The following is a 12724-nucleotide window of genomic DNA, read 5'->3' as shown; positions in this document are numbered from 1 at the left end:
TCATTCCATCTTCGTGGCAATGCCAGCCACAAACACAGCAGCGACTGTGTGCCAGGCATTGGTCTAAGTGCTTCCCATGGATTATCTCCTTCCCTTCTCTTACCCTGTGATGCAGGTGCTTTCATAATCCCCATTTTACAGATGAGGAAACTGCAGTGTGGAGAGAGGCTAAGTAACGTGCCCACGGTCACACAGCTAGAAGGCGGACGAGCTGGGCTTTGAACCCAGGCAGAAGTCTGCCTTCTTATCGGTCCATGCAGTCCTGCCTCCCCAAGGCGGCCGCCCTTTCTTCCAGACACCCTGGGGTGGTGAATGTGGGGAGAGCCCCTGCCTGGACAGGGGTGACCTGGCCTCCTCTCCCCTCCGAGCCCCGGGCCCCCGGCGCCCACTTACCCTGCAGCCTTCTCCGGTCCGTGATGTGGCAGGCATAGTTGTTGGGTAGGATGTCGCCCCACTGGGTCTTGGTCGGCGCTGGCCAGTCCGAGCAGGGCAATGTCGCTCCTAGGTCGGTGAAGAGGCGGAGCACAGAGAGAGAGTTGACTGTTCCCTCCCTGGTTTCATTTCTGATCTAGCCCCAGCTGGCACCATGGAACCCCCTTCCTTGGCCGGGCCGATTGTGAATCTTCCTTCTGGGGGGGCTACCAGGGACTGGATCAAACCCCGAGATTCCGTTTAAGTCCCCGGTGGAGCTGGGAGCCCCAGATTCCTCCGAGCCCTTTCTTGGGACTTCTCAGAAGAGAAAGGGCGAATAGGTTTTGTCTTGCGATGTGCGCCCGGATGGATTAGTCAGGGCTGCCCGGCCGGCTGTGTTAATAAGGGTTCTGAAGCTCGGTCCAAACTTGGGGATGGCTGCCCTGGCCTTGAACTTTGTGCATTCGGTTTGGGAAAACAGCAGGAAGTGCTCAGATCAAAAACCCCTTGGCTTCTACTCTTGACTCTCCCTCCCACCTTGAGATGTGCTGCCATCCACCCCTCTGTGTCACTCTCTTGCCCCGGGGAGCCTTTAGCGGTCGGCACTTGGTATTTCCCACGATGGCTGTGAGATCTCGCATCCCGTAGGCGCCGTGACAATGTGATGTCGACACTCCGTCCGCTGAGAGCTGGGGTCTGGGTTCCTTCCCCCTGGAGAGGGAGGCCCGTGGGGTGGGGCCGGTGATACCGGACAACAGTCCCAGCTGACTCCCCTCCCCGCTCCCACAGGTGCGGGAGGAAACCTTCCAGATGATGCAGTCCAGACACCACCGTGTGTCTGTCACCTCGCGAGAGATCCAGCGTGGGAACCACCCACTTGAACCCATTCAGCTTTCAGTCCTGAAGTTCGAGGGTGATTTGTTATGTGGCAATAGGTAACAGGAAGAGTGACAGATAGGACACCAGTAGGACAGATAGTAGATGCCCTCAGTGCTGACGACCTTCTCGGTTCTGACGCACATTCTTAGCCATCTGTCCCATGATGTCACTTCGGATAACCGCTATCGCCACGGGGCTGCTCCGCTCACTGGCCCCAGGACCACTGTCCCTGCTGTGACCAGTCCCTGGTCCTGGCAGTTCTCCCCTCGCCCCCCCCCCCCGCCCATCTCCTTCCTCCCCATCCTTGACATATGCTGTGTCATTTCATAGCTTTCCAGTGTCTTGTCTGTGTGCGTCTCATCCAGTTGACAAGCCCCTTGAGGGTAGGGGCCGCCAGGCTGCCTCAGGGACCCCCTGTGCCCTCTGTGAGCCGTCACGAGCGCTGGATCGCAGCAGGCTGACTGGACGAAGGAACGCCGAGGGTTACGGCCACAGGGCGTCCTCCTGCTCTCTGTGGGTCTGTGATGAGGCGTCTTCTGGAAGATTTGGCAGCGTGAGCTCTCTGGGCAGCCGTTCAGGAGTGGCATCTTGGGTTGCAGAAGTGGCTCTGTGTGTGGATAAATTATGCAGATTTGAAGTCCTGGCTGGGACGCTTCTTGTTCAAGGCCCTTCTGGAACTGCAGACCCGCTCTTTGGACTGGGAGAGGAGGGCTAACAGGGCATCTCTGGGTTCCGGGAAGGTGATGGGGAAGCAGGGAAAAGGGAAGATAACTGTCTGGGGCACCTGGGTGGCTCTGTCAGTTAAGCATCCGATTTCAGCTCAGGTCGTGATCTCACGGTCCGTGGGTTTGAGCCCCGCGTCAGACTCTGTGCTGACAGCTCGGAGCCTGGAGCCCACTTCGAATTCTGGGTCTCCCTCTCTCTCTGCTCCTTCCCCGTTCGTGCTCTCTTTCTCTCTCTGAAAAATAAATAAAAATTAAAAAAAAAATTAAGATCAGGCCCTCTGCCAGGTACATCACACCTCATTTAATGCTCCTTTCTAGATCTGTAACTTTGGGCAAGTTCTTGAACCTCTCTAGGTCACGGTTTCCTCATGTGTGAACGGGGGATAATAAAAGTACCTCTCGCCCAAGGCCGCTGTGCAGAATAACTAAGCTCGTTTACTAGCTGGGGGAAACATTTAGCACAGGGCCTGGCACAGGGGAAGCACTAAGCGTTGGTTTGTATGAGTGACAGAGAACTCGCTGGAAGGCATCTTGGGTTGCAGGGTTTCTGGAGGGTTGGTGACCCTCGACATTCTTGTCTATCCTGATAGAAGGCGGAGTTAGCCAGGCACAGACACCACACTCCCACAGGAGCATTGGGGTAGAAAGTGGGGCTCCCCTGAGCCTCAACTTCACAGGGCCGGGGCCCTCACGCGTCTCACAGGGCCTGGCACATAGTAGGTGCTCGCTCAACAGATATTTGTGGAACAAAGGCGTGAGTAAACCTGTAAGAGCTCTGGATTTTGTTTAGCGCCACCTGGATCTCAGGATTAGTGGTCACAAAGGAAGCCTGATGGTCCAGCAAATGTCCCCTGGCTCTACTCTGTGCCCCTCCCCGGGTTAGGGGCTAGAGATTCAGGGGTGAGGCAGGCACCGCCCAGCCCTTGCAAAGTCTCTGACGTGCCTCGATGGGGCCTGCACCATGACAGCGGAAAGGGCAGGGGTGAGTGGCCGATTCTGCCCAAATTCTCTCTTGGGCAGAGGACCCTCCTCTCCCCACTTACTGGGGCCGTTCTCCGCTCTCTCCACGGCTCAGACACGTCCCGCTGCACTTACACACCTTTCCTGCACGATGATTGCACCAAGCACTGGCTTCCGCGCGCGGCTTCTGTCACGTGCCGGGCTGCTTTCCGTGTGCTTTAGTCCCTGATCCTCGTAACATCCCTGCTGTCACCCCATTTTATCGAAGAGGAAACTGGGGCACAGAGAAGCCGAGGAACTCACGCGGGGCCACCCGGTCATTATCCGTCCGTAAGGCACCGGGCTCCACGAGCCCACCCCCTAACCGCTACCCCGCACTGCCTCACAGACACACGTAGGTCCCCGCGCGCTGGCGGGGTGACCGGTGTTTCTTCCTGCGTCCAGCACCCAGAGTCCAGTGCCCAGCACGGCACATGGTCCGTGGGGGTCAGCGAAGGTGCCAGGTGAACAGAGGATGGTCTGCGCTTATCTAGGAGGAGAGGTGGGCGGGGGCCGTTGCCATTTCCCTGCGGGGTGGGGGATACTTCCTGGGAGGCGTTGGAGGGCTCAGAGACCCTAGTTACCCCAGGATGTCCCTGCAGGGTATCTGGGACTCTTTGAAAATGTGAAAGGCCTTGTTGGGAGGGGTCAGCGGGTGGGCAAGGCAGGAGGGAGTGTGTCCTACTCCACTGACAGCTGTGGGGCCTGCAGACCCTTCCCTGTGTCCCCAGGTCTTGGCATGGAAGACCACCATCAGTGAGTGCCCCGGGTGAGCGGGGGACCTGCAGGCTTAGCGGGCAGGAGGCTCAGGTGGCTCTGATGGTCTTTGCCTCTCCCTCCCCTGGTTCACAGCCCCACCTGCACCCCAGGTGTCTTCGGGGCTGGCTCTGCCTCTCAGGGGTCAAAGCTTCTTCCCCCTCCCTGCAGGAGAAGCAAAGGAGGGCATGGGGTTGCACCCACTGCCTCCCGCCGGAACCGTGCCCCCCCCCCCCCGCTCCCCTCCAGCCTCTCCTCCGCATCTGCACCCCTGCCAAGCTAACCTGCAAGGGCACTCAGACGGAAGGGACCCTTCGTGGAACTGGTCGCGGTTCCAGTCCTTGAACACCGTGAGCTTGGGGACCTTGACACCAGTGAGCTGCGTTCATCAGTGGAAAGACTGCACCTGCCCAGCTCCATGGGGAGGGCCCGGAGGAGCCGGGGAGAAAGCCCCCGCCCCGCCAGCTGGAGGGTCGGCTCCCATAGTCCTTTGCTCTCTCCGTCCCCCCCGCCCCGCCCCCACCACGGTTAGGGACACTTCAGAGGCCTGACTCTGGACGATGTTGGGATGGGCCCAAGTAAGCCTGGGAATTTTTCTTCCCCAGGGACAATGAGTTCATTACAGCATAATAATTAGAACTACATAATAATTATAACCACATCATAGTAACTATAAAGCATACTAGAAAATAAAAGTTATAACATAAACTCATGGATTGGGCACAAAGAAAATAGGAGTCATTTGCCCTCACGGGCATTTTCTAATTGAATCTCCTAGCCCTCATTTTTATTTCTTTTAAAGTTTATTTATTTTGAGAGAGAAAGAGAGAGGGAGGGAGAGGCAGAGAGAGAGGGAATCCCAAGCAGGCTCCGCATTGTCAGCGCAGAGCCTGATGCGGGGCTTGAACCCACGGAACCGTGAGATCGTGATCTGATTTGAAACCGAGACTTGGGCCCCTAACCGACTGCGCCACCCAGGCGCCCCACCCCCGCCTCTATTCCTTCCCCACCACCTCACTGAGCTCAAAGACTAGGTGGGCAGTGGGAGAGTCCCACTGATGCCAGATAAGCAGAAGTCATTAGGGAGGAAGGAGGACAGGTGAACAATGAATGTCACAGAGACTCTGCTTTCCCTTGTGGGTCTTTATGACGTTAACCACTCACTTTCACTGAGCACTTACTAAGTGCTGGCCCTTTAACTCATCTCATTTAATCCACGCTAAATTCTATTGTCTGCTGTGTTTTTTTTTGTTTGTTTGTTTGTTTTTTGTTTTTGCCAGTGATGGCGTTGAGGCTTGGAGAAGTCATTCAAGTCGCTCATGGGAACCCAGTTCCAGATCTGGAGGCCACATCTAGCACCCCTACGAGGACAGGACATGGGTCTCCTCCTCACACCCCCTCGCTGCCCTGCCCAGGTTCCAACTTGCGGAGACTGGTGTGCTGGCTGGCGGGGCGAGCGGGCTGGGGTCTGGGGACCAACGGTCACCTGACGCAGCCGGCAGCTGTCAGGGCCCAGCTGTTGGCCGCCAGAGACCCTGTGCAGGGTGCAATGGCAGCTGTGCTGCGGGGACACCTGGTCCGGCAGCCACAGGGGGCGCCTCTCAGCTCTTCAGAGTCTCATCCCCGAGAGCAGGGCTGGGGTAAGGTGAGCGAGGCACCTGTCTCAAGCGCAAGATTTGAGGGAGCACCAAGAAACTCAGTAATCGGGTAAATGGCATTCTAATGCAATATTTAAAAAAATGTTTTCTCTGGAAAATGGAGCTCATCACGCCTACGGTGCAGGGCTCCCAGGATGATTAGTAACCAAAGCTCATGCTTTGTCTGATGGTTTGAACACTTGCCACGAACCAGACACTGTTCTGAGCTCAGAATGTGCATCAGCTCACAACACCATCACAGCAATCCCAGGAGGCACTGTTATTATTCCCATTTCACAGATGAGTGAACTAAGGCAGCCGAAAGAAATTTGTGCAGTATGGTCCGTGGCATAAAGGCCGTTAGATACCTAGCACTGTATCTTCAAGTGCCTGGTGGATCGTGAACTAGGGCCACAATCTTGGGTGAGTGTAGACTAGAGAGGTCTCTCAGCAATTGCAGAGCCAAAGTTATATTAATCCTGGCTTTGTTTAAAATTTTGATATTTTGTTCAATGTGAGTTCTTTTTGCATCAAGTTTGATTTAAAAACTGCATTAAGAGACTATTCATTTGGTGTGTGAGTCGTGTGGCATCCCCTTAAATCTTGTCCCAAAGTGGGGGCGTCTGGGTGGCTCAGTTGGTGGAGCGTCCGACTTCGGCTCAGGTCATGATCTCGAGGTTTGCGGGTTCGAGCCCCGCATTGGGCTCTGTGCTGACAGCTCGGAGCCTGGAGCCTGCTTCGGATTCTGTGTCTCCCTCTCTCTCTGCCCCTCCCCACTCACGCTCTGTCTCTCTCTCTCAAAAATAAATAAAAAAAATTAAAAAAATTTTTAATAAAAAAATATCTCGCCGCAAAGTAAATGTCTTGCTTGCCCCATCCTAGTCCCCACCCTGCTGGACCTGCCCACCCACCCCAGTAAAAACGAAAAAATCTCCCAGGGAAGCAGAAGCAAGGAATGTAGACTCTTCCAGGACTGACTGGTTCCCAAGGCAAGGGTACGTTTGCACGAGAGAGCGGCACCAAATGGCCCAGAGGGTGGGGCGATATTTTCTTGGGCAGCACTGGTTGGCTGTGCACAAAGGAGACCTCTGTGGGGAGAGCGGACGGCTCCTCTCCCAACTTTCCGGAGAAAAATTATCGCGGGAGGCTGAGAAAAGTAGGGGAGCTGGCACGAGCCACAGACCCAAGTTCTACGTTGTGAAATATTTGAAATATCCATCACCATTCTGTGAGAGAATCTCTCTTTAAAAAAATTGTCTTTTAACATTTATTTATTTTTGAGAGACAGAGTGCAAGTGGGGGGCGGGGCAGAGTGAGAGGGAGACCCAGAATCCCAAGCGGGCTCCAGGCTCCGATGTCAGCACAGAGCCCGACGCGGGGCTCGAACTCACGAACCGCGAGATCACCACCTGAGCCGAAGTCGGAGGCTTAACCCACTGAGCCACCCAGGCGCCCCTGTGATGGAAGCTCTCTTAGTGGAGAGGCCGGCATGGAGTCTGGACACTCACCCCCTTCCGGCTTCTTTGTTCCCAAATGGCTTACGCCAGCTGTGCTCACGCTGCCAGTCTGTAAACTGATCAAGCGTGTAACCCATGAACAGGAGTTCAGAAAGTGAGTTGTGATTTATGTGGAAACTAAGTAAAACGCTTGGAAGAAACTGGATAACCGTGACCTTAAAAAATTGCTACGGCATTAGGTGTCTGTGCAAAAGCTAAAAGATGGGGGAAGAAAGGCCATAAAAACGTGGAAGGGTTTGTGCAGGTTGCTTCATACGTGTCTCAAAGTCATTGTGCCATTTTAAAGAAAGGGAATTATAGGTGATTTACGAGGGCAGCGGTTTATATAAGACAGTTAAGAACTCAAAGGATTGATGAACACACCTATAGTTACAAGTTTTAAATTAAAATAAAATGTTTACAGAGTATGTGTGGTTTCTAATAATTTCCCTCTGGCCAGTTTTTCACTTACTCAGTCCCAATCATGTCAGAGAAGAGAGATTTTACTATGTTTATTTATGTCAATGCCAGCCTCACATACTTCCTTTGGGATTCCTACCGCTAACACGTCTTTGTGTCTGTGCCTCACGCAGCATCTTAATCTCTATATCACTCTATTTCCAGGTAAAGGAAACATTTACTTTCATTGGTAATGGCAGTTTGCCTGTAGTTGAGATTAATTTGAATAAACAGCACCGATTGGCTCCTTAAAGCAAGGAACATTTGCATAGGTGCTGTGAATGGTTCGTAGGGGAACAGTACATTTGCAAGCAAGCTTGTGGTTGGTCGCCAGAGTAAGACTGCACTTGAGAATTTGTGTGCGTGGAGAGCGGAGAGGAGCAGTTCTTTCCCGGAAGCCGGAGAAGACTCCTCTCCCTCCACCTCCAAGGTTGACCAAGGCCGTAGCAATCTAGTGACTTTTCCCATTTTGCCCTCCCAAGTCCCCACTGTTCCTCATCTTTGCCAGGGCAACAGACCCCACGGCAGAGGGCAAAAGGGGTGATGTGAGGTAGGTGAGTACGGGGTGCGGGGCCGGGGGGGAAGACGCGGAGGGAGGGTTTACTCACCTGTCAGGGCCGGGTGTCAGGCCTTACACCTTCACCTCCAACCATCCCGGGCAGTTGGGGCAGGTAAGTGGGCGGCACACAGCTGAAATTCTAAACAGAGAAAGGGTTTTGGGTCCAGGAAGTAGTGACCCAAACAATAGAACCCACACTTGCTGCATTCCCAAAGCCTAAAGAGAAAATGCTTGTTCTGGAAGGATCCCAAGAAGCCATGGAGTCCTGCCCTTTGCTCTACTTCTTTGGAACTCCACTCCAGCTTTCTTATAACCATAGGATTGAGTCCAGTGTGGGCAGGGAGGTCCCCAAACCACCAGGGGGAGGGGACTGGGAAAGTTCCTCTGAGTGACAGGGCTTACCCCCTACCACCAGTGCAGACAGCAGTAGGCCCCTGATCTTGGTGAGTCCGCGGGAGTCCTGTAAGTGTCGCTCTGCCTAAGGCCCTGGTTTTACGAGTGGGCTTACAGGCCAAAGATCTCCTAGGAGCACAGAAGATGTGGATTTGCTCAAAGCCAAGTGTGTTTTCAAGGAAACGCTGGGCAGATAGCACTCCAGGCCGGTGGTTCTCAGCGGGGCTGGTGTTCCCAGTCAGGGGACGTGTGGCAACGGCTGGAGGCATTCTTGGTTGTCATGGCGGGGCCCGGGGCACTATTGGCATTTAGCAGGTAGACTAGAGGTGCCACTAAACATCCTACAATGCACAGGGCCGCCCCTCAGAAGGAATTATCCTGTCCCCAATGTCAACGGTACCGAGGTTGAGGATTCCTGCTTTAGGCTAGGCCCTGGCTCGTTGTGTGACCTTGCGTTAGTCATGGAAGTCTCTAGGCCCAGGGCCCACCCATCTGTGAAACAGGGAGAGAAATGTGTGCTCAGTCTGTACGGCAATCTTGTGGTGGGGATTTGAAAAACACAAGGAACACGCTTACACAAGAAAAGCACAAGATAGGTCCACACAATTGGGGTTTGGCAGAGCTCTAGCCATGGAGAGAGAGAGAGAGAGAGAGAGAGCGAGCGCGCTGGCAGAGGGATGGACCAAGATGTGTTTTATTGTCTGCTCCCAAGACGACAGCAGTGTGCACCTTTTCCAATAACTTCATCTTCCAAATGGGGTCAAAGCAGGACCTTCTCAGAAAGGGGGCTGACACCCACCGAACACCACACAGACGTCAGATGCATTCGCATGTCTCATCTCAGCTTTACAAAACCCTGCGAGAGGGTTCCATATATCCGACGAGGAAGCTGAGGTTCAGAGAGGTCATGTGACTTGCCCAAGCTCGCACAGCCTCTGAGGCAGAGTGTGAATTCCAACCTAGGCTGATGCGTTTCCAAAGCCCCTTTACTTGATGTCCCTGGCGATGGCCTTCTGACTCTCCTCCTGGGACCGCGGGAAGCCCCTTATTTTTGGTGGGAGAAGGGTGGAGCAAATGAAGAGTTTCCTCACGCTTTCTTCCACCCTCGGTCTCCTTGTGGTCAGAGCCCAGCCCCAGGCAGGCCAGGCTCTGGTGAGACGGCCTTGCTCTGTGACCACAGCCAGAAAGGCAGAAATGAAAGTGGGCATCAGCAGTTAAGGCCTGGGCTCCAGTCCTCAGTCAGATTCAAACATTATGTCCTGGACGATTCACTTACCTTCTGGGCCTGGGTTTCTTAGTTCCCCGTCCAGGCCGTGTCACCGGTGACCCCTTGACCCCCTGAGCTCAGGAGTGATGCCCTGACTGACCTCCTAAACTCAGAAAAGCCCTAGAAGCTTCTGCTTATCAGCTTTTAGAAACGAAGAAACGTTCGAGGACCACGCCTGCCCTGCCGGATGAATCAGAAATCCCCTGACAGTGACCTCAGCTTCATTAGAATGTTAAAACCCCCCTCTGAATATTCATCTCAAGCCCTTACTGCTGCCGGGGCGTCCCAGCTCTGGAAACCATTCCCCAGCGATCTCCTTGTTGGTACAAATACGGTGACCTCCGCCCAGCGTAGTCTCGGTCTCTAGCTCACCAAGAAGCAGGCCGCCTTTGGTCCAGCAACAGCCTTGACTGCAGGATCGCCGTAAGGCTGAGAAAACGGGTGTGAAAGATTTCGTCATCACCCATGGGTAATTTGAAGGTGAGGGAGGTTGGGGTGCAGAATCCTGTTGAACTGGAGATCAGAGCGCCGGAATTCTAGTCCCAAGGTTTGTCCTGTACGAGGTTACTGAACAAACACCAGTGTGATGCATGTTGTGGGCTGGCTGTGTGACCTCGGGTAAGTCACACAGGCTCTCTGGCCTGGGACTGCCCATCTATCAAGCAGAGAGAGGGAGAGGGACACAAGGCCAGTCTATTTCACCACGTTGCTGTGAGGAGGTAAAGGTGGCAGAGAAACTTCATCAAACAGCCTTAAGCCGGTCATTGGGCCACAAAATGGAAAAGTCCAGGAGCGGTGTTAGCTTCAGGCAAAGCTGGATCCAGGACTCGGATGATGTCCCCAGGACTCGGCTTCTCTCCATCCTTCGACTCTGCCTTCCACTGGGAGGGGCCATTCTCAGGCTCCATTGAGTGGCCTGTAACAGCTGCAGATTCTTCCTTCCACAGGCACAAGACGGTTACAGAATCTCTGGCCCAGGGTTTCTCAACCGCAGCACTATTTTGGGCAAGGATTCTTTGTTATCAGGGCTGTTCCTTGCACGGTGGGATATGTGGCAGCATCCTTGGCCCCCACCCCCTAGAGGCCAGTAGCCCCTTCCCCCAAGTCATGGCAACCAGAAATGTCTCCGCATATTGCCAAATCTACCCTGGGGAGCAAAACGACCCCTTCTTCCCCTTTCCCAATCTGCTCTCGTAGTCTCCCACCCGCTCAACCTCAAACCCAACACAGAGGTGGGTGGGAGTCTTCCGGCAGGGCTCCCCGAGAAGCCCTGGGACTCTCTGATTGGACCGGCTTCAGGTCACATGCCCATGCCTGAACCAATTGCTGTGCTGGGGAAGAGGATACAGTGTGTTGATTGGCCAGGCCTGGAGCTCAAGTCCTGCCCCTGACATTGGGGTGCGAGGCTCCACCCAGGCCGTGGGTCTGAAGAGTACGGGAGGGGCGGCCTGGACACCAACGCGCAGGCTTCAGGGAGAGGGGATGGAGAGCCTGGGCAGGTGGCGGTGACGTGCCAACACAGCCTGCTCTCCCCTCTGGGGCTTCGTTCCTTATTTGTATGTTGTTGGGCAGCAAGGCAGTCGGTAAACTTCGCTGGGCAGGGAGATGTGGTTGTGAACTTCTCGTGGCTTTTATGACTCATGCAGGAGGATTCCTCTGAGAAGCCAAGTTCAGTGGTTAGGGCCGGGGGTTTACACCCTGGTGCTTCCGTGTAGTGACTGCATGGTTTGGATCCTTGCCGCTCAGAGAGCGGTCTGGACCATGAGCAGCAGCAGCACAGTTTAGGAACTGGTTAGAAATGCAGATCCTCCCTCCACCCTGACCTGCCTGTTCAGCATCTGTGGTTTTTTTTTTTTTTTTTCATTTTTATTTATTTTAATGTTTATTTTTGAGAGAGAGAGACAGAACGTGAGCAGAGCAGAGAGAGAGGGGGACACACAGAATTCCAAACAGGGTCCAGGCTCGGAGCAAGTCAGTGCAGAGCTGGATGCGGGCTCGAACTCACAGCCGGGAGATCATGACGTGAGCCGAAGTCAGATGCTCAACGTACTGAGCCACCCAGGCATCCCTATTTACTATTTATTTTTGAGAGAGAGAGAGAGAGAACAAGAGCAGGGGAGGGGCAGAGAGAGAGGGAGACACAGAATCTGAAGCAGGCTCCGGGCTCTGAGCTGTCAGCACAGAGCCTGACGCGGGGCTCGAACCCACAAACCCATGAGATCATGACCTGAGCCGAAGTCGGTCGCTTAACCGACTGAGCCACCCAGGTGCCCCGCATCTGCAGTTTATTTAACAAGAAAGCCCAGGGGGTTCTTCTGCATGTTGAAATTTGGGAAGAACCAGGTTAGGGTAAATTTCATGGCTCTTCCTTCTCCGTTTCTTTGCCCAGCAAATAGAAACGAGAACAATCCCATCTGTCTCTCAGCGTTGTTGTTAGAATAAAAAACACCGGGAATAGTAAATGTGCACCAAAACGTTCACCCTTAAATCCTCGGACCTGCGGGCCTCCGGCATTAGAATAGCACAGAATTCTTCAAATGCTTCCGTCAAAGGATCCTAGTAGATTGAGGTTGGAAGACTTCTCTGTAAAGGACCAGATAGTAAATATTTGAGGCTTGCGGGCCATATGGTCTCTGCTGCAACAGTCAGCCATTCTGTTGCAGCACAAAAGCAGCCATATGGCATAGCTGTGTTCCAATAAAACTTTATTTACAAAACAGAATTTGGCTTGTGGGCTCTCGTTTGTACTAGAGCAATGATTTGGGGTTTAGCACTCAGCAGTCACCACACAGCAAAATGTCTCAGAAGTCTCATTTCTCACCCGGAAGGCTTCATCTGAATTCTGCGGCTGACTTCATAGCCAGAGCTGGGTTTATTTTAATTTAATTTGTTTTCTTCCCACCCAGGCTTCAAAGAAAATTGATGCTTCGGGGAGAGGCTTTGTGTTTATTCTCTGCCTTACGCCTTCACCCTGGTCTGCCACCAAGTTAACCCTTGCAGACACATGCCCCAGCCTGGTAAGGGTGAGCTTCGGGGAATTGGCCCCAAAGGCCTTCTGGGAATGAGGCCCGGTCTCCTAAGGTACAAGAGAGAGAGGGAAGATTTGCTAATAGGGCCCAGATGTGAGATCAGTGGCACTAATG

The 12724-nt window shown here is 53.8% G+C and overlaps 1 long non-coding RNA gene across 1 annotated transcript; it reads right to left on the bottom strand.

Moving 5' to 3' along the window:
* Positions 1-2223: 2223 nt before the first annotated feature.
* LOC115522117 lies at positions 2224-9749 on the bottom strand. Its single transcript, XR_003971257.1, has 3 exons — positions 9591-9749; positions 7971-8060; positions 2224-2248 (listed from the first exon to the last, which is right to left on the bottom strand). It is a non-coding gene; the product is annotated as an uncharacterized LOC115522117 (long non-coding RNA).
* Between the last annotated feature and the right edge of the window lie 2975 nt (positions 9750-12724).

This window comes from Lynx canadensis, chromosome C1, assembly GCF_007474595.2.
Source record: "Lynx canadensis isolate LIC74 chromosome C1, mLynCan4.pri.v2, whole genome shotgun sequence".
Lineage (NCBI taxonomy): Eukaryota > Metazoa > Chordata > Mammalia > Carnivora > Felidae > Lynx > Lynx canadensis.
Note: the sequence above shows the minus strand (reverse complement) of the source record. Positions and strands in the feature narration are given on the sequence as shown.